The sequence below is a fragment of the Ischnura elegans genome, chromosome 11, assembly GCF_921293095.1.
Source record: "Ischnura elegans chromosome 11, ioIscEleg1.1, whole genome shotgun sequence".
NCBI lineage: Eukaryota > Metazoa > Arthropoda > Insecta > Odonata > Coenagrionidae > Ischnura > Ischnura elegans.
This window is the reverse complement of record NC_060256.1, coordinates 31,233,158-31,253,778: the sequence shown is the minus strand read 5'-3', so window position 1 is coordinate 31,253,778 and position 20,621 is coordinate 31,233,158. Positions and strand designations below refer to the sequence as shown.

General features: G+C 35.8%; 1 long non-coding RNA gene across 1 annotated transcript in view; it reads right to left on the bottom strand.

The window, feature by feature from the left end:
• Window positions 1–516: 516 nt before the first annotated feature.
• LOC124167852 overlaps window positions 517–20,621 on the bottom strand; it is a 485,114-nt gene continuing 465,009 nt past the window's right edge. Inside the window, exon 7 of the long non-coding RNA XR_006866775.1 lies at window positions 517–848. This is a non-coding gene — a long non-coding RNA (uncharacterized LOC124167852). The remainder of the gene's footprint in view (window positions 849–20,621) is intronic.

Sequence of the window (20,621 nt, the reverse complement as noted above, 5' to 3'; positions counted from 1 at the left end):
TGAATATGTTGTGGAAATTGCGAAACATAAATTCCCCAAGTGCATTGATTAAATCACGATGCCAGCAGTTCCTTTCAGAAAATTCTTCCTTTTCAACATATTTATTCATTTACGCTCATCTTTTCTTCACGATGTGCTTAAAAAATATTTAAGGCTATTTATTAATTTTTTTGGCAGCGGAAGCCAACCACTCACCTTTGGTTTACCAGTCCGTAATTTTAACACCAAGGCTAGCCAAGCTCTCACGATGAGGATAGTATTGCAGAGTGTATTTATACTTCATTTTCTCTGGACTTCGTTTTTTTCATTCATGATACTTATTCTTCCATTTAGTTCGAAAAAATAGTTTCACATGAGATTTACCAACAAGCAATAAACTTTAATTCCAATAATCTGAACGTCTTTATGGTGGAGTAATACGTTTCTCGAGCTTCTTGGTAGAGGAATCGATCCAACTACGTCTTTACCATCTCGGCTAGCTAGTCTCTCTTGCATATGGATGGAAAATAGGGTATATTTATATTTTCAAGAACTTTGGACTTATTTATTACCATCATGGCCCATATATTTCTATTTATTCTTTTCTGGAGTCAGTATCATGTTGTTGAATTTTTTCCCATCTTGGGGCAGAGAAAAAGCACACAGCGCCATCACAGACATAAAAGTGCCATGACTTCACTGCTGCTAGAAGCTTCTGCAGCGATGCAGTGTTCTCTGGTCTTGAAATTGACGATTTTTTCTTCTTCTTTCAGGAAAATGGACTTCTTGGGAGTGATTCCCTTGTAACCACTGATCAGCAGTTAAGTTGCCTGCAGTGATTGTCACCTCACAGCCCGTTGCACCCATCACTGGAAAGAGAAGAACGCTTTTGTCATTTCATTGTCACTACGGCTCATCAAATAAAAAGAAAATATTTTTGTCTGTGATACATACTGAGCAATAATGTTTCAATCAGAATTGGGGACCTAAGATGCCAAGGAGGATAAGTGGAATTTTTTTGGAGATAATTTCACATAATGGTTGGTGGCGTACACAATATCGTTGTGAATAAGACATACATCACATCACTGAAACTATATATCGTTGGCTAAGTTCTAACAACACGTATCTCAAAATTTGGCCGGTCTGAGTTAATATTGCTATTACTGCTAAGAAAAAAAATAAAATTCAAGCTAAAAACTACTCTTTATTTGCATATATACACTTCTTTTTCAGTTTTATGTATTTTTTATTTTAATTAAAATTATATACAATTAATCTTTTTTTTGCTCTCCTGAAAAGTTACTATTTTTGGGATACGTGTTGTTATAACTTAGCCATCGATATATCTGCTTAGTGACCCTCTTGTATCCCTTTGCCATAAAAGCATTGTGTACCTTACCAACCATTTTCTGTAACTGTCTCCAAAAATAAAAATTGCACTTTTCCCCATTAGTTTCTAAGGCCTTTGTTGTCCTTCGGATGAATTTTCTTATTACGTATCCTGCGAGATACGATACTCGCACAGCATATCCATTAGTATCCTGCACGATGCGAGACCCGCACCGCATGACTGATATGAAGCTCTACTAGTAATAAATAGAGGGAATCACAGTACCAAGGGCGTACCCCGGATCATAACTAGAGGGGGGGGGGGGGGGGGGGGGGGGGAAGCCATGGTGTAGGGGTGGAAAGCAAAGTTGTAACATTAGTTTATGAGATTATTTCCTTCAAAAATTGTTTTATTTTAGTTACATATTTTATACTAATACATATGATTTTTCGTGGGTTTAAAGAAAACTTGTTGAACGCTTTCGTTTCAATTCATCGTTCATTCATTTTTCATTCAATTGTCAATTCATTTTCATTTCATTTAGGTGGACTGCAACAGTAACAATAAAACAGTTACAATGGGGCACAATGGACAGTCCCCTAATTCAATACTGTGTATCGATACAAGAGTTACAGGTGAATGGGGATGGATTGGTGACAGTGGCGTAGCCAGTAATTTCGTTCGGGGGAGTGCAAAACCAGAGGTGAAAATTAAAAAAAAAACAGGAAACTAAGTAGAGGGTTTTAAATTAATTTTAACGCTTTTCATAATCGAAATAACTTCATTTGTTGAAGAAATATATTGTAAATTCATGATTTTTCAATATTTTGTTTTCTTTTATGAAGGAAAATAATAGCATTATTATATCTCGGGTTGGGGGGGGGGGGGAAGGGGTCCGGAACCCACGGACCTCCCCTGGCTACGCCACTGATTGGTGAGTAGACAGTGGGACAGACGGGAAAAGATTTCGGTCCAATCAATTAAATTTTTATAACGAATGTATATTGCATGCACTTACAGAGAGTAGCAAAATAATATGGGCAATATGGCTTCACAAAAATAACACTCATGAATATTAGTGGAGTGCATTTATTTCGATAAGTAATCCCTGATATTTCATCATTATGTAATGCTTACATTGTTACAGAGATTGTGAGATATTTGATATTTGGTTTTTTCATTTCTCTTCAAAGCCTTCAGCATTTTCAGATTCTCTATGTAACTCAAACAAAATTGAGGATGTGAAAGGGTCTAGTAGGTTAGGATGGCGAAAAGTGCTCCAAAATATTTTGAAAAATAAAAATTTACACTGAAAATGCATAATAAATATGTATCCCCAAAGTTTCAGGCCTTAACATTAGAAATTAATCCCTATAAAAATTGAAACACGATTTTTCGTTTTTAAATTTGCTCAAATGCTGACGATAACTTAATGGTTAATTAGAGTCATGAGATATGAAATAAATCACTTCCGGCTAATCCGCAATTTTCATTGGCAGTTATTTGCTTACCCTTGCCATTCATCTTACCATGCCCAAAAAGGAAAATATTTCGTACTCAGGCATGGTATGCTTCCATAATTTATGAAGCCCCTTTGACCGAATTATTGAGATTTTTATGTTTTGTATGCATATGTTATGGAAATTGCGAAATGTAAATTCTCCCGAAGTGCTTTGATAAAGCACGAGCAGTTCCTTTTAGCATATATTTTCATTTACGCTCACCTTTTGTTGACGCTGTATTTCTTGAAGCTAGAAGACCAACTTGAAACTTAAAAGTATGGTTATAAACATTATTTACGAATATTTTTAGTGTGATAGGCACTAGGATGTACATTTATTCTTAATCAATAATTTTACAATCTGATCAACAATCGTTGCTCTCAACAAACAAATCAATTAGCCTCCTAAAAATACATAGATGCAAATGGCGCAAAGCAGTTATTCGTATTTTTGACCGTGTGTCACCAACTTTATAAATCTGAAAAAATTAGGATTATACTTTGACCTAGGGGTAACAACATATTTTTTCGGCGTGTCTATTAATTTATAAATAATATAAATTAATTTAGGAAATTTCAAACTTATCTAAAATTTTAGTTTTCTGTCAAAACATTTTGAAAAATTATCAGGATTGTTTAACCTAATGATATATACGTTTTAAAATCAAGAAAAATGTTTAGAAAAATAAAAAGTGGAGATATTGTTAAAAAACGAAAAATCGTGTTTCATGTTTTTGGGGGGTTAAATTCCATTGTTAAGGCCTGACTTTAGGGAAACACATAATTTTTAATGGATTTTAAGTGTATATTTTTTATTCAACTCTGTAGTGTATTATCGACAATCCAGAGTACTCTGGCTATGTCTTCCCTAACCCTACGTACGTAGGGGTAACAACATATAGCGGCGTGTCTATAGTTTTCTAATTTTTTAAATTTAATTTTGGAAATTTCAAACTTACGTAATACATATTTTAGTTTTCGGTCAAAAAATTTTGAAAAATTATCAGGATTGTTTAACCTAATGATATATACGTTTTAAAATCAAGAAAAAAAAATTACTAAAATAAAAACTGGAGATAAGGTTAAAAAACGAAAAATCGTGTTTCAAATTTTTGGGGGGTTAATTTTCATTGTTAAGGCCTGACTTTAGGGAAACACATAATTTTTCTGCATTTTAAGGGTATATTTTTATTCAACTCTATAATGTATTATCGACAATCCAGAGGACTCCTTCTCGGGCTATTTCTTCTCTAACCCTACCGTGACTGTGCCCAGAAAATTTACGCTAACGACTGAGTGGGATATCTCAGGAACCCCATTATTAATTCATAAATTATATGTTGTGTTTCAGTACTTCCTGTAGTTCAACACTTTGTCCCTCTTTTTTCACGATATCATATCTTGTTTTGTACAATTTATAATTACATTGTAGGCTATATTCAGATTTTTAAATTGATTTTGTGCGAAATAGCAGGAATCTTTCATATTTTGCTATTTTAATTGATCATAAACTAAAAATCTGTGAAAATCAAGCACAAAAGGTGCCACCATGCAAAATATTGGCGTTATTGAAGTTATAATATAATGAAATGTATTGCATTTAACTTTTACCTCTGCACTTATAAAAAAAACAAGTTTTTCTTCCTGCCAACAGCTGTGCGGAGTTGCCACACCAATAAAAACAGAAGTTTTTAAAGACAAGTTAATTGTTTAAAAAATCATTCGTTGCCTAAATAACGACACATTGGTTGAGCTCAAATACAAAAAATATCAAATGGACAAAATGAAAAAATATTCGACATAAACATAATTTGGGGTGACTGAGTTACCCCGCACAGTCACGGAAGGGTTAAACGGTCCTAATCTGTGAAGCTAAGTTAGTTAAGTGTTAATTTAAACCAATAGCTATTTAAAAAATGTTAATCGGCCTTTAACCCGGCGACCTTGGCCGGCGGCCATCGAAGTCAGGTAAGCGGAGGTATTTTTGGCACTGAAACAGCTCCTTATGAGATAAACTACCACGACGGTAAATGTATTACATGTAAAGAAATAGCAAGAGTTATTCCTTAATTTTTGTACATAAACTCAATACAAACCTTAAGTTACAATATACATACCTTACATAAGAAATGCTAACGCATATTTTGAGATTTGATGGAAACGCCAGGTAAACAAGTGAAAAATATCGTAAACTCCTTAGCATTTTCAACAATTCAGCTTTTAATATACAAATAAAATGATGCACAGTGCTTACATTCTACAGTAAAGGACATAAATCTGTAGCTATCACTCGATAGCTTGATTTTTGGTGTTAGAAGTGCTGGGCAGTCTGTTGAATTAAACACTTTTTCACGCAACTGCACAGACTTCTGCGTGCATAGAAGTGCCACCTTTAAATCAAACTAGACGGAATTCTCTCTTACTCTTATCATGAAAATTCAATTTAAGTAATCAGTTTTAAAATATTTCCATACTGCACAAAGGAAGGCACTACTAATATGCGCGACCATTAACCCCACCGTGGAAGCGTAAACAAATAAGCATCGATGGTGATTCCGATGTTCACTTAAAACGTACCATCAATATTCAACACAACGCAGAAATTTCCAGATTTATGATATTCGTACCAATAACAGATTGTTTAGGGACAATTTCATTCCTCCACTCTCCTTATCCCGTATCGAAGCGAGGCTATCACGATCATTACTTGTTCATAAAAAACACAAAGCATTATTCTCTTCGCACACATCCTATATTCGTATTCAAAGCAGCTTTGACTATTTGCTGTGAAACTAAAATGATGTAGAATAATTTTATTTACTTCGTCGCTGATTAATCAGAGTGAAATAGAAATAGACCCTCTTCTTCCATGTTAAAGTAAGCAATACTCATTGGCTGCCAAGCCGATGAAATGCACCTGTTGATACAAAATCGTAAATGCACTCCACAGACGTAAATGCATTCCAATCGAATATGACGTCATCACTGGGCGCGCAAGGACCTAACTTGTATTAGTAGTACCAAAGTTAACTTCACTGTGTGTTCCCTTGATGACGAAGGTAAGTGATCTATGCATAATATATGAACTACCTCCCACGGAGAAAGCATCTAGCGGTCATCGTCGAGTTTAAAAAATTGAGCATCGGAATAAATGGTACCCATAGTACTGAAGTCATTAACGCGGCGCCAGTTGCCTCCTTTGGAAATCTTTTGGAAACGCCCTAGGCTAGAGAAAGAGCGCGCAAGGCCTTTAAACAAATTTTCATTACCTTCCAAAACGGTATGAATAAGCTCGCAAGATGTGAATTTTCATCTTCGAGAAGGACATAGTGTATAGTACCACAACCTGGGTAAGATCATTTTATAAAATTCAAAGAAACTTTCACTATTTGTTGTGAAACTAATGCAACGTAGAATAACTTCGTTCATCAAACTCGAAGGAAATATTTTCACTTTTACTGTGCACAAAAATTCAATCCACGCAATAACTTAACAAGACTTTGTCGGCCTCGGTGGCGTCGGGGATAAGTCCTCGCCTACCATTCCGAAGGTCGCGGGTTCGAGTCTCACCTGGATAGTTTGCCCCTTCCAGGATATGGGTGTGTGATCGTCTGTTGTTGATTGTTTAAACTCCCGTTATAATGGCCTCATGGTGCTATTTTCAGGGGTAATTGAGATAAATAATTTTTTTTTAATCCATGTTACACAAAGGAAGTCCGCTACTAATACCACAAAAAGGAAACTTTTTTTGAACTCACTTTTTTTAAAAAAAACACTGATTTTGAAACCTATATTAAAATACCTAATTTGAGGAACATACAACCAGGGGCGCAGCTAGGATTTAAGTTTGGGGGGGGGGGTGGTTTATGTGCAACTAATACCGGCGTCTGTGGGGGTATGGAATACCCATCAGTATAAGCGGTAGGTGAGAGATTAATAAATTTAGTATTTTAAGATAAACTGTTAAAAATGGTGAGTTTTACGGCATTCTCAGGGATATTTTATTAATCCTTACACTATTCTATAGTAATATCAATCTAATTAAGTAAAATGGATTTAACTTTAAAAACATTTCTGTGTTCTGGGGGGCTTTTAACCCCCAAACCCCCCCCCCCCCTTGCTACGCTACTGCATAAAACATTAGTGAATCTTTTATTATTATGTTTTCTATAAACGTTTTCATGTGAACAACACGAGGCGTGGAGGCGAGGGCGTGAACACGATGGAGGGAGGGGTATGGTGAGCCGGCCCCTTCCCGAGTCGTTCCGAATGGAGGAAGAGATAACCTCACAGGCATACCTACGTCACAGAAAATGGCGGCGGGCGCCAAACATATTCAAAATGAAATGCTGTACAAGTATGATGCCGTAAAAGATAGAAAGGAATGATTAAAAACCGTGGGACGTACATGTTTTTAATTTTATAAAAGAAAATATAGAATTATCGCACACATTTTGAAGTCCTACTCATTAAATGCCGAAACATAGGAAGGATAACCTTAAAGGAATACCGCAGTCTTCAATGCATACCTGTAATGCAATCCTAATAATGGACAATTTAAGAAAAAATTATAATTGTTAGCGTACGGATAACCTTTAGGCATACTTCAGTCTCTAATTTGAACATGAAAATCAATTCATAGATTGCAAAATCTATTAAGAACTTAGGCGTTGAAGACGGGATAACCATCGGGCATACCTCTGTCTGTAATGCAAACACGACAAACAATGCACAATAAATATCAAAATTCCAGTTATCGGAAGAAAGATAACCTTCAGATATATTACAGTCTTTCACGTAAATGTGCAAAACTATCCTAATATTGGACTATTTATGTAAAATAGTTGTTATCGGAGTAGGGATAACTTTCAGGCATACCTCGGTCTCTAGTGTAAATATGACAAATTATGGACATTTAACATCAAAATTTTAACTTTTGGTTGATAATTACTTTCCGTAATACCTAAGTCTTTAATATAAATGCGCAAAACTATCCTAATATTGGACAATTTATGTAAAATAGTTGTTATCGGAGTAGGGATAACTTTCAGGCATACCTCAGTCTCTACTGTAAACATGACTAACTATGGACAGTTATTATAAAAATTCTAGCTTTTGGTTGAAAGATAACTTTCTGGAAAAGCTTAGCCATTAATATAAATGTGAAAAACTATCCTAAGAACGGACAATTTATGTAAAATTATAATTATTGGAGTAGGGATAACCGTCAGGCATACCCTGATAAAAATAAACTCCCCCATGATGGGTAAAGGAAAGGTAAAGGAATGGTAGTAGCCATCATATGGTGGGTAGTTACCCTTGTACAAACCACGCCCTACCTTCTGAGGAGGGTAAGGGAAGGAAAGAACAAACCTTCGTCTACACCTCCTGAAAACTCCTTCGCTTACCATCCGTCTACACTGCATTAAGGGTAAGGTAAGGGATAGGCCTATACTTCATCCTCCCTTCCTTGGCACTCCTTCACTTACCATTCCTCTATCCTTTGTCCAACATGTATTATGGGTTACGGAAGGGTAGGCCTATACTTCGTCCACCCTTCCTTGGAACTCCTTCCCTTACCATTCGTCTACCCTTCCTCTACATGCCATTAAGGGCAAGGGAAGTGTAGGGCTATCCTTCGTCTACCATTCCTTGGAACTCCTTCCCATACCATCCGTCAATCCTTCCTCTAACTCAATTAATGGAATGGCAAGTGTAGGAATATCCTTCGTCTACCTTTCCTTGGGACTTGGCATTTATTTCTGAGGAAAATATAGCCTGAAAATGTCTCCTCAGCTACGTTCACCAGCTAAAGAGTATTGAGTTCTGTACAAGAACATAAGCAGTCTTTGAAAGCAAAGATGGATGGGCTGCACAACTTATCTTTAAAAGTCTCCTAAGGAAAGCAATAATATATACTCAACAGTTTCTATAAGTGTGTGAAAAAAGCTCATTCAGAAGAGCTTTCATTCACATTATTAGGATGTAACCTGTTTGTGTGGCTGACAATGTGACATCCTGGGAGTGATGTTCGGTATTTGAATGCCGATGTTATTTTCTGAAAAGAAATAGGTATGGTAGAAAAAAGTCACTGCTTTCTTCCACATAGGTCCAGGTGCAAAATATATTCTCATATAAAGATTTTGCACTATAAATCCCATTGAGAAACTCCAGCACACAAGTACCTTGAAAGCCGAGGTTGTTAAGGCGCTACTTCAGCATCCCCCAATATGTGAGTCCTGGGTTTTAATACCACATGAAGGATAACTTTTTTCTGTCTCATAATTTTAGAAATCACTGTTACAACTCATCCCCATTCATTTAATTGAGTTGCTTAGCGATTTTTTAAATTTTCATATTAATATATGGATTTTTAGTTTTATATTAGTCCTAGCCTCCCTCTACACTCCAGGAAGGATAATACCTACCTGCCAATGTTCTCAAATATGCTCTGTCTCCCCTTGCTGAAGGGTAGGCCTATCCTTCCTCTACCCTTCATTGAGACTGGCCCAACCCTTCCTCTACCTTTCTCCTACACTCCAGGAAGGATAATGCCTACCCGCTAATGTTCTAAAATACGCTCCGTCTACCCTTGCTGAAGGGTATAGGAAGGATAATCCGACCCTTCCCTTACCCTCATTAGAGGGTAGACCTCCCCACAATGGAGGAGTTTATTTTTATCAAGGTACCTCTGTCTTTAATGTAAACATGGAAATTATAGACAACTAATATCAATATTCTAGTCATTGAATATGATAGATAACTTTCTGGAATACCTGTATTTAATGTAAACATTAAAATCATTTCAAAGATGGCAAAATTTATTAAGAACTTTGGTAAATGAAGACAGGATAACCTACAGAAATACCTCAGCCTTTCTTTAAAACCAAATATTACATAGTGTTGTAAATCAGGAAATCTGAGTTACTGTAATGGAGACAACTCCTTATTAATTATTAATTCCGACTGTGTATGAATATAAATTATGACACACAAATCGATTACAAGCCTCCTTGGCATAACAATCCGTCAATAGCAACCACAAACAAAAACCTAGATATAACGAGATCCCACGGTGCTCCAATAAATACTCGCTATAGCGAGTATTAGCTATAGCTATATCCTTTATGTAATTTTCATCAACTGGTAGTCGAGATAATGCATCTGCCAGATTACTGCTGCCTTTAACGTATTTTATTGTATCGTCATATCCAGACAGAAACAACACCCACCTCTGCAACCCATTAGCTCCCATTTGTGGAATACCTTTATGTTCACCAAATATTGCTAACATAGGCATGTGATCTGTCTCCAAAATGAATTTTCTTCCCAACAAGTATTGAGAAAATTTTTTTATTGACCAATAAATTGCTAAGGCTTCTTTGTGAATTACAGAATAATTCATTTCAGCAGGCGATAGAACTCTTGACACAAAGCTTATAGGTTTTTCCTCACCATCCTCAAAAATATGCACCAACACCCCAGCAATTCCCTTACTGCTGGCATCGCAAATCAATTTTACTGGTAAATCAGGATTATAATGCACTAATATCACATCTGATGACATAATTCTTTTAACTTGAATGAAAGCTCTCTCACAATCATCATTCCATTCATATTTTACTCCTTTTCACAACAATTTATACAATGGACCTAAAACTTTCGACATATTAGGAACGATTTTCCCATAGTGACTGCAGGTACCAACGAAAGATCTAACCTCAGATACATCAGTAGGGCTGGTGGCCTTAACTATAGCTTTCACTTTGCAAGGATCCTTCCTAATTCCTGCAGCATCAATAATATGACCTAAATATATGAAATTTCTGTTTCAAAAAATTAACTTTAAAACTTTAAGAGGAAGGGATATATCCTCAGGTTATAGTGATTTATCCCCATATATAGGTATATATCCTTACATTGTAATCTTTAGGCATACCTCATTCAATAATTTAATCATGAATACTTCTCCTGATAATGCAAAAATAATTGACTGCTCTTGATATTGGAATTAGGGATAACTTTCCAGGCATACCTCACTCCTTCATGTAAACATGAAAAACTATTTCACGTACATAACCTTAAAATGAAAATTTATTGAAAACTCTTGATATAGGAGTCATTGAAATCCTTCCATTTACACCTCTGTTATCCTTCTCCTGCGCCTATGGTGTGTAAATATTAACCATAAAATTTTATGGTTTATAGGAAATAACTCTAATGTACATCTAGGTAGGTACCCAATAGGTGTACTTATTTATATCTGTAGCACACTTTAAATAAGGGAATGAACTATTCAACCATAAATGCATATATTATTTGGAGAGATAACTTTCTAGGAACACATACACATAACAGGTCATATATTAATCTCTGTAGCAAGCTTTATACTATGGGTGTGAAAAATCAAACAAAATATTTTTGGAGGAAGAAATAACTTTTTAGGTATACATCCAAATAATGGTTGCATATATTAATCTCTGAAGCACACCTGTATTAGGGGAGTGAACGAATTGACCATTAAAGGTTATAGTAGTATAAGATAACTTTTTAGGCATGCATCTACATAATGAGTGTATATCAATTTCTATATGGCATACATACTTGTAGGTACTAAGGGAGTGATATTATCCACCATAAAAGTTATTTTCAAATGAGAACTTATTAGGCATACTACATACACATAAAAGGTGTTTACCTATATATTAATCTCTGTAGGATACTTGTCCTAAGGGAGGGAACAAATGAACCATAAAAGATATCTAGTAATATATTATCGGATGATAGAAATAATAATGAAACTATAATATTAATGGAGGAAGAGATAGTAAATTCGGCATACGCCTACCTATAAAGGGTGTATATTTTACCTCTGAATCAAGAAGAATTAGGATATCATATAGGTTTCAATGTTTTTATCAAGGGCTCATGAGTAGCAAATCACTTCAGTGATTTGCTGGTGGTTTTGCTTAGTGGTTTATCTTAGCCTCAATTAACGATAATGTGATTAAATTTTCCATTCTAAGATTATATAGTACTATAGGTAGGTTATCCTTTTTTACATGAAGTACTCATGTATACCTGAAGGTTATCCCTGCCTCCAGTATTAAGAGTGTTAGTTATATATTGAATTCTAGAATGAGGAATTTGAAAAAAGCTTTTACATTTTCATAAAGGAATGAGGTATGCCTGGTAGGTTATCACCCAAGCCTTCCATAACAACAGTTTTAACTGAATAATTTCACTTTAAACAAAATTATTTTCATTCTAAAATAGATAATAATGACAATTATTATTTCATAGTTGCATGACAGACTGATATGCCTGAAGGTTTTTCCAACCTCTCAAAATCAAGACATTTCAATATTTTTGCATTCAATACATAGGTATGTAATTCTTTTCAAGTTTAAATGAAGGACTGAGGAAAGCCAGGATGATTATTCCAACCTAAAATATAAAGAGCATTAAAAATACTTATGCATTCTATGGTTAAGTGTATGAAATAGGTTTTCATATTAACATGAGGGTCTGAGGTATGCCTATAAGGTTATCTCTACCATGAATATAAAGAAATTTCAATAAATTTTGCAAAAATGGGATAGTTCATCATATTTACATGAAAGACTGACGGATTGTACTGAAGTTAATCCTTTCTCCAATACCAAAAGTTCCATATATTTTGCATTCTAAGGATAGATATTCATGTTTACATTGAGAACTGAGGTATGCCTGAAGGTTGTCCTCTCTCCAATAGCAAAAGTTCCCACTATATTTTGCATTTTAAGGATAGATTTTCATGTTTACATAGAGAAATGAGGTATGCCTATAAGTTATCCTCTCTCGTACAACAAAAGTTCTCCGTATACTTTGCATGCGAGGGATAGATGTTCATGTTTATATTGAGAACTGAGGTGTGCCTGAAGGTTATCTTATCTCCAATAACAAAAGTTCTCAGTATATTTTGCATTCTAAGGATATATTTTCATGTTTACAATGAAAAGTGAGGTATGCCTGAAGGTAATCCTCTTTCCAATATCTTAAGTTCTCAGTATATTTTGCATTCTAAGGATAGATTTTTATGTGTACATGACTTACTGAGGTATGCCTGAAGGTTATCCTTGATCCCATATCCATAATTCTTAATATGTTACGCATTCTATGGATAGATTTAAATGTTTACATGCCCGATTTTTGTGTCGCCTATTTGCATTTTTTGGAATTTATCACTATAATTAGTATTAACTTGCACTTTATTTACCTGTAATAATTTATAAATAGACAGTAAACCTATATGATGGCTTTTACTTCATTTATATTGCCTTTTACCGCTGGATTCCATTGAGTAAAAACAGTTGAGGGTGTATTTAGAATAGTAGTTTGACGTTGGCCGTATTCGTCACAGTGGCGCTGGCGTCAGGTATGCCAAAAAGGTTATCCCTTCCTCCGGTCTCTAAAACTCCCCCTTCCCGGCCTATTATGGCGTCCCCTAACGCGCAGGCGCAGCTGTCGGCCCGATTCCCCTCCTTGAGGTGAGTTCGTTCCCCCTCCCCTCCCCTCGCGTAGTTCGGCAAATGAGCGTCGGAGGTCGCAGGGGAAGACGATCAAGTACGAGGCGCACACGAGTACACTTAACTGGCAGATTGCCGCACCAACTGCGGGGTTGTAACCAGTACGGAGGGGGAACTGACGTACTGAGGTATTTTTCGTCGCGCAGTCTGGAGCAGTAAGGGAGCGCGAACAGCTGCTGAAATGAACGCGTTGGCTGAAATTATTTTCTTTGGTCGATTTTTGTCTGATACAATATGTGATCCAGAGTGACACGAGCGATTTTGGTCTTCTTTCGTGACGAATAACTCTTTTTAAGTAGAATTATCAAGATTTTTCTTTAGTTTCTACAAAATTATGGAAGACAAAAAAAACTATACTTACTCCAAATTAAATGTAATCAACATCTAAATAGATAACCCAGCTTTTACGGCGTGTTTTCACGATGCATCCAACCCGTTCGTGTGGATGCTTGCTGCTAGATACCGTTTTAACACCCAAAATTGCGCAAATGCGCAAACGCATGTCCAGGAATTAGCGCCTGTTCATATTTCGTGCGTCTATGAGATCTTTCATTCAGATACACGATTACTCTAGTAATTGCATCTTCTAACCACGGCTCTAAACGCACTTGCAAAGTAAAAAAAATGTAGGTACCTAAACATCGAAATAATTATAAGTATATGACGTCATTACGGATATATTATAGCTAAATTTGTTTGACAGCAGAAAAAACAGCTTCCACCTCGACAAATACTCCACATTTTCAACAGTAGACGTATTTAGGAACCAAGAAACAAGATTGTTAACAGAGTACATACCCTATCAAGTTTTTCCTGAGTCTTAAATATAAAATTTACCCCTGAGAGAAGAGAGATAGCGTTTTCAAACTTGAAGCACAGTCAAAAATCACACCCGAAATAAATCAAATGAAAGGGTACTCTATTTATCCCGAAAATATCAAAGTTATAATATATTTGTATAAGTAAATAGTCACGCAATCAGACCGGACGAACAGGTCTGATGCGTCATATGACGGTGGTTTAGGTACTAACCGCTAATCGCGTCCATAAAATGCTACATAGAAGGACTGATAAGTGATGATAAGACTCTCCTACGTCGTGATGCGTACTTAGTACTGAAATTTATGATACAGCAAATCGTTTCTCTAGGCAAATATCTCAGAAAATCAATTATGATTTAATCTCGCGAAGATAAAGAATGTTCAAGAGCAAAATGGAATGGAAAATTTAAGGAAAGGTAAGGAAAATTTGTCAATCATTAGACCTCATAGCAAAAGAAGTATTGCATTAATACATCCTACATGGTATGCGAGCCATCATGGCCTGTAACACCCGAAAATGACAGTAGGTAAGCACGTTTCTAAATTGGTAAGATTCTCTGAATTTCGCTGGCATCATTTTAGATAGAAGGTATTAAAAATAAAAAAAAACTCAGAAACGTAAAATTCTAGTTGAGCGAAGTTGATAAATCAAAATGGGCAAAGAAGGAGCTTGCTAATTTTTAGTTTCTACCACGCGAGGGAATATGATATTTATAAATAATATGGTCCTTAATTTTATTTGGACAATACTGATATTTGTAAGCGTAATATATACTGATATTTTTTCGCAATTAAATATTTCAAATCTTCATCATCATTTGGTATGCAGCCTTCAACTTCTTACTTTTCCGGCTAAATTTTACTAATACTTCATTAAGTTGTAGAAAATAACAGACCGTATTCAAAAGTAAACTTAATATTCTTCGACGAAGACAATACCAGGGAAAATATCTTTCTAGCAACACTTCAAATTCCACTGAGATATTCCAGTAAAACTTAGTTAAGAGAACAGAATCAAAACAGTTTCCACGTCGTCTAATACTTGGCAGTTCACAGTTTGACAACAGTAACCGAGTTTGGCAACCGAGCAACAAGCAGTGAGCGTACATGCAATGGTGATGACTTCGCAAGAGATCGTCCTTCTGCTTGGCTACGCTTCACGCTCCCTAGCACTGTGTTCTCACCGCCTCACGCCACTCGAACTATTTATGCTTACTCAAGTTGGCTCGCGACTGCTTCAACAAAAACAAATGTTTTCAGCAAAATTTATTAACAAAATGCTTTGCCATCATTGACGTTATTGTCCGAGATTATAAATACTGATCGTGTATCACAAAATATGCCATAAAAATGGTATTTAATGTCGGCAATAATCAGCATAACCTCACGAATGTACAAAGAATGTCAACCCTTAAATTGTAAACTGTGCACTACGAACTTAATTGTTCCCAAGTTATCAATCACTGATTTACGAGTGGAATTTCTTACTTGTTTTGGACTTTATTGCAAAGAAAGAGAGGTATTTAATTATTATCATATTCAAGAGTATTTCATTGAAGTAAGAAAAATCTTCTATCTTTTTTGTTTTTTGCACATTATTATTTTGTTAAAGTGTCAAGTTGACTACCACAAATCAATGGTTTGCGAGTTCACTTCGTTGAATAGTGGCATGACGGATACAAAATTAAAGTTGTTGTATTCCACACAGTATTTATTAAGAGAGGTTCTGTTACCTCTTGATAATTACAAGAGAAGGTCGAAACCGGTAGAGTGTTTAATAAATACTGATTGTGAGTGGAATATAACAAAATTTAATTTTGAATCTATGGCGGCTACAACCTTCTTGCTTCACAAAATCATCTCCAGCAAGGAAAAAAATATGTTACTAATTACATTCCCGGAATACGAAAGTGTAAACAGATATCAGCCATTCACGATAAAAATTCTAGCGAAGCGAGTGGGCCATTTTTTTGTCGCCCTGGAAACACGAAGAGTAAATCAAATGGCGCATCACGCCCACCATTTTCCAACTCGAGAGAAATACGAGGAGGGAGACTGGCGCGTGTGATGAACGTCTTTGGACAAATTTCACGCCCACGACCCTAATAAGGGAGAAGTAATCCCACGCCAATGGCGAAAACCTGTGCCGCCACGTCCAGAAGGGCAGTGGGATCATAATCTCTGAGTAATTACCTGAATATTTATTAACTTAACTAAAATAAAACATTTTCATGCAAACTCTATCATTTTATCAGCGAATGAAAACACGTTTCAAAATTTAAACCAATTTGCGAAAAGTACAAACCAAAAAAACAAAACAACTGATCATTATGAATGGCAACATGTAACTAATGAAATAGTAATATATATTACCTTTCATATCGATCAATCCTTTGAATTCATGCTTCAATACGACCACTCACGAGCTGATGAATGAATGTAATTATAAACTATGCATTCGGATGTGTTCTAGCAGCAAAAAATGAAATAAAAGTAGATAACGTTCCTAAGGATGAATAACACTCAATCGACATAAAGCGATATATACAGTTCATGTAAAAATCAGCTTCATCGCATTTACATTTGCCACTTACCTATGTAGCTAAGGAAGAACTTCTCATCCACCTGTTAATGTTCTTTTTAATGTCACATTTATTTTAAATAAAAATAGAACAGGGTACCTTATTTTAAATTACTTAATCTGACATGAAATTGATCTTGGCACCTACCAAAGATACAACCTACATAGACTTCTCTTATTCACTAAATTTCCTAATTGTTTTACCATTTTACGGATACAATTTACTAGTAGTGGGTTACACCGGCAAAATTCCTGCGGAAGGCAAGCTAATTTGGAAGGCTCAAATCCAAAATATTGTTAGTTCAATATCGTTGACTAGCCATCTCAGCGACAAGGGATATTATTTGTGGGACGAGATTTAAACCTGAACACGAAGGCTTTCGACAAAAACAAAACGATTGTTGATATTTTTTTCCTCCGAACATTGGATTTAAATTCTCGACGTTCGTGAAGTCATGATGAGTTTGGCAGCACTGCGGCTGCGTATCAGAGCGGAACGGGGGCAGGAGGGGGGAGCGAGGGGGTGGCATACGAATCCCCACCCCCTCTAGCGCTCACACCTTTCCGTCAGTAGTGCAAAGGAGAAATGCGTGGTTCAAAGCAAAACATACCCAGTTTTGATGGCTACTTACTTCAAAGGAATACGAGTACCTACACCCTTGAAATAAGACTTCCTTTAAACCCAAAGAGCCCGATTTCACGATGACTTGATCGTTCTTTCAGTACAAAACTAAGTATGCCATGCTACTGTCCATGCTTTCATTATTTATTTTTTGATTTATGTTCACCGTCCAAAAAAGTTCTTCAGGCCTTAAGAATTTAAGGTCTTTAAAAAGGATGAATCTAACGAATAACAATTTTGGTCGACCACAAACACCCACGCCCTGTGTAATAGCAACGTACCCACGCGAGACTCGAACCCGCAACCTTCGGTATGCCAGGTGAGGACTTTACTAAACCACTTACCACAACCACCACCACGCCGGCTTAATTCTTAGCGACTCTCCATCTAAAATTATTCCGGCATAATACTACTCGAATCAATAAAGTATTCAACCGGATAAGTTAGTTTACATGGAGCATTTCGCAAATTACTACGGCATGTCTCAAAAATGTAAATCAAACAAATTTTCTAGTATTTTCTAATAAAAATTTCAGCAAATATTTAATAAAATAATGATTGCTCCTCTGGCAATAAGGGATTTTATTGGTAGATCCAGAAGATGCTGACGTTATAGCATGTAATACATGGCTGCAGATTTCATATCACTACGTTGAGATAAATAATTAGAATTAGAATTTATACGATCAACATAAATATTCTCCGTCAAGATTTCTTCCTTCGAGATCAGGTCCAAATCTAAGTAATATTCCTTCAAAAGCAAATTTTTTCCCACATTTTCTTCTTATTTCTCATGGCACTTATATGACGTTATGATATGTAATACGCTTGAAATACCTTATTAAAGACGACGCATCTTTCCCGCTAGACTGGCCTGCCTTCACGACGTATCACAAATATCGTCTTTTTACTTAAACTTAATTCCTAAATTAAAAATATCGCGTTAAAATTTTCAGGATATTTAGAGTAGACATTTTTCAATATTTTTTGTATTAAAATATTTAAAAAATACATAAGAGAAAATTATCCAAAGGTAATATGTCAAATACCTAATTCACATCATTGTCATTGTAAATTATATTTCCCAGAGTGAAAATGATAGATTTGTTTACTATTTGCTGAAACTTTGATTACAGCATGCAAGGCAATTTTAGGTTTATTTATTTGACAGTGATGAGGTGAAACGCAATGATAATTCCATTGTTTCCTAGTTAATGCAAGAACAATTTCGTTACCTAACTTTATCATGCAGGTAAATGTTGAAAACGGTGTACGTTATATGCCCTGAAATTTCCTGATGACAGAATTAGTTTTCGGGAGCAATCCGCTACCAAAATAGGTCGTTTTGGCATCATACTGCCGGTATTTTGTCTTTTTTGGTGATGAGTTAATAATTTATAACTTACGCTGTCAGGTTGAAATGTTTCAGAGCATATAGAGTAAATTTTTTCAATTAAAGTTCGTTGCACCTTCGAGAGTACTGATATAAGGATTTAAAATGTGAGATACTGGAAAAAGTTGACTTCATATACCCAGAAATTTTCAAGGTTGTAGCACACGTTTAGCGAATAAACCTTAACCAGTAGAGGGGAACATAGGCGTCCTCATAACTTATTTATTGTAGCTGAAGCACTACCGCTCAACTAATACATTTTCTGCGTTAGAATTCAACAGAGTAAACATGAGAAATACATCACTGGAATGGGACTTGTACTATAGACCTTCGGCTTTAAGTGGTAAATTATACTAAGTTAGATATTCTACTAAGTTAGATATAAGTAAATTCTACTAAGTTAGATATCTAAAAATGGTAAAGTTATTCTTAAGCAAATCCAAATGTTGAAAACGGTGTCAGCTAAATGTCAACCAATAAAGTTCAATGATAATGGCTAAATTCAAAAGATGTTCAATAATTTAAGGTATATCAAACGTTCCCTTGAGAATATCCAGATTTGTATGGAACATTGCACATGTATCAAATGATCTCTTTGGACAATATTTCATAAAATTAGAAGTCGCCACCTTTAAATCATAGGTATTCAATACAATATGTATATGTTGGAAAATGGAGAGTGATATCAATTATGGCTCAATTGAAAATGTATCTATAACTTTCCAATAAAGGTATAATACCTACGCACATCACGAGTACTATTAAGCTTACCAAAAAATCAAATTAACTTACCGATTGAAATTATCAAAAACATTTTTACTTTGAGGGTAAATTATAGAATGTCGTTGGAGACGGCGAGGGCAGAAAGAACGTTGCCGTTTCACAAGCCCTAAACTTCAAAGGTGAAAATACTCCCAATTGTGATTGTGGGAGAACTGCAACGTGGGGACGAAGGGATCACTTGCAAATCAGCCTGATCGACTCCTTCGGATGGGGTTGCAGTCATTAGCGTCGTCGGCCGGGAAGTGCGACACCGTTCAAGCCCATCATAATCCTCACCCCTTGGGAGGCGTTTTAACGAAGTACAAAGCCTCACTCCGCTCCATTGAAGTTCGGGCTTGTTTGCGACCCTCACGCATAATGCCTTGTTTACGCTGCGCAAGATCTACAGTGGCTAAGGATAATGATGGGAAACCCCCTTAACTTTCCAATGGGTTTAATACCAAGAGTGTACCATTTACGCGTAAGATAAAAAAGCTATGCCGTTATCAATGCGACACCACACAATGTTTCCATAAAGTTTATTGAAGCGTTTCGTTGTCACCAAAGCAAGAATACATTCTTACTACAATACAGAGTTATCATAAAAGGAATGGTGCGGTTTTGAATATGGTTTAACTGAAAACAATTTCAAACAGTTTATTTTTTTCGTATTTGTCTTTTCAAACAGTTATTTTCACATAGTTAATACACTTAATATGTGCGCCCTTACTCTCTCGATAAGAGAGAAACCCTAGGCGCCAAGGGGACCACGGCTCAACACCTATTTTCAGCATTGCAACCTTATTGTACCTTATGAAATTATTGGTATCTTGATGTACGGCAATCTATTTTGACTTATAATGACAAATATACTGGGTTGTCATGAAAAAATGGTGCGGATTTGATGATGGTTCGAAGGAAAGCAGAATTACTTTTTTTTTAATTTTTCGAATCTGTCGTCTCGAGCAGTATTTTGGATAGTTGATACATTTCAATAAGTGTGTCTTTAGTCACTCCACAAGAGAGAATCTGGCGTCGAAATTAGCCTACTCCAAACGAAA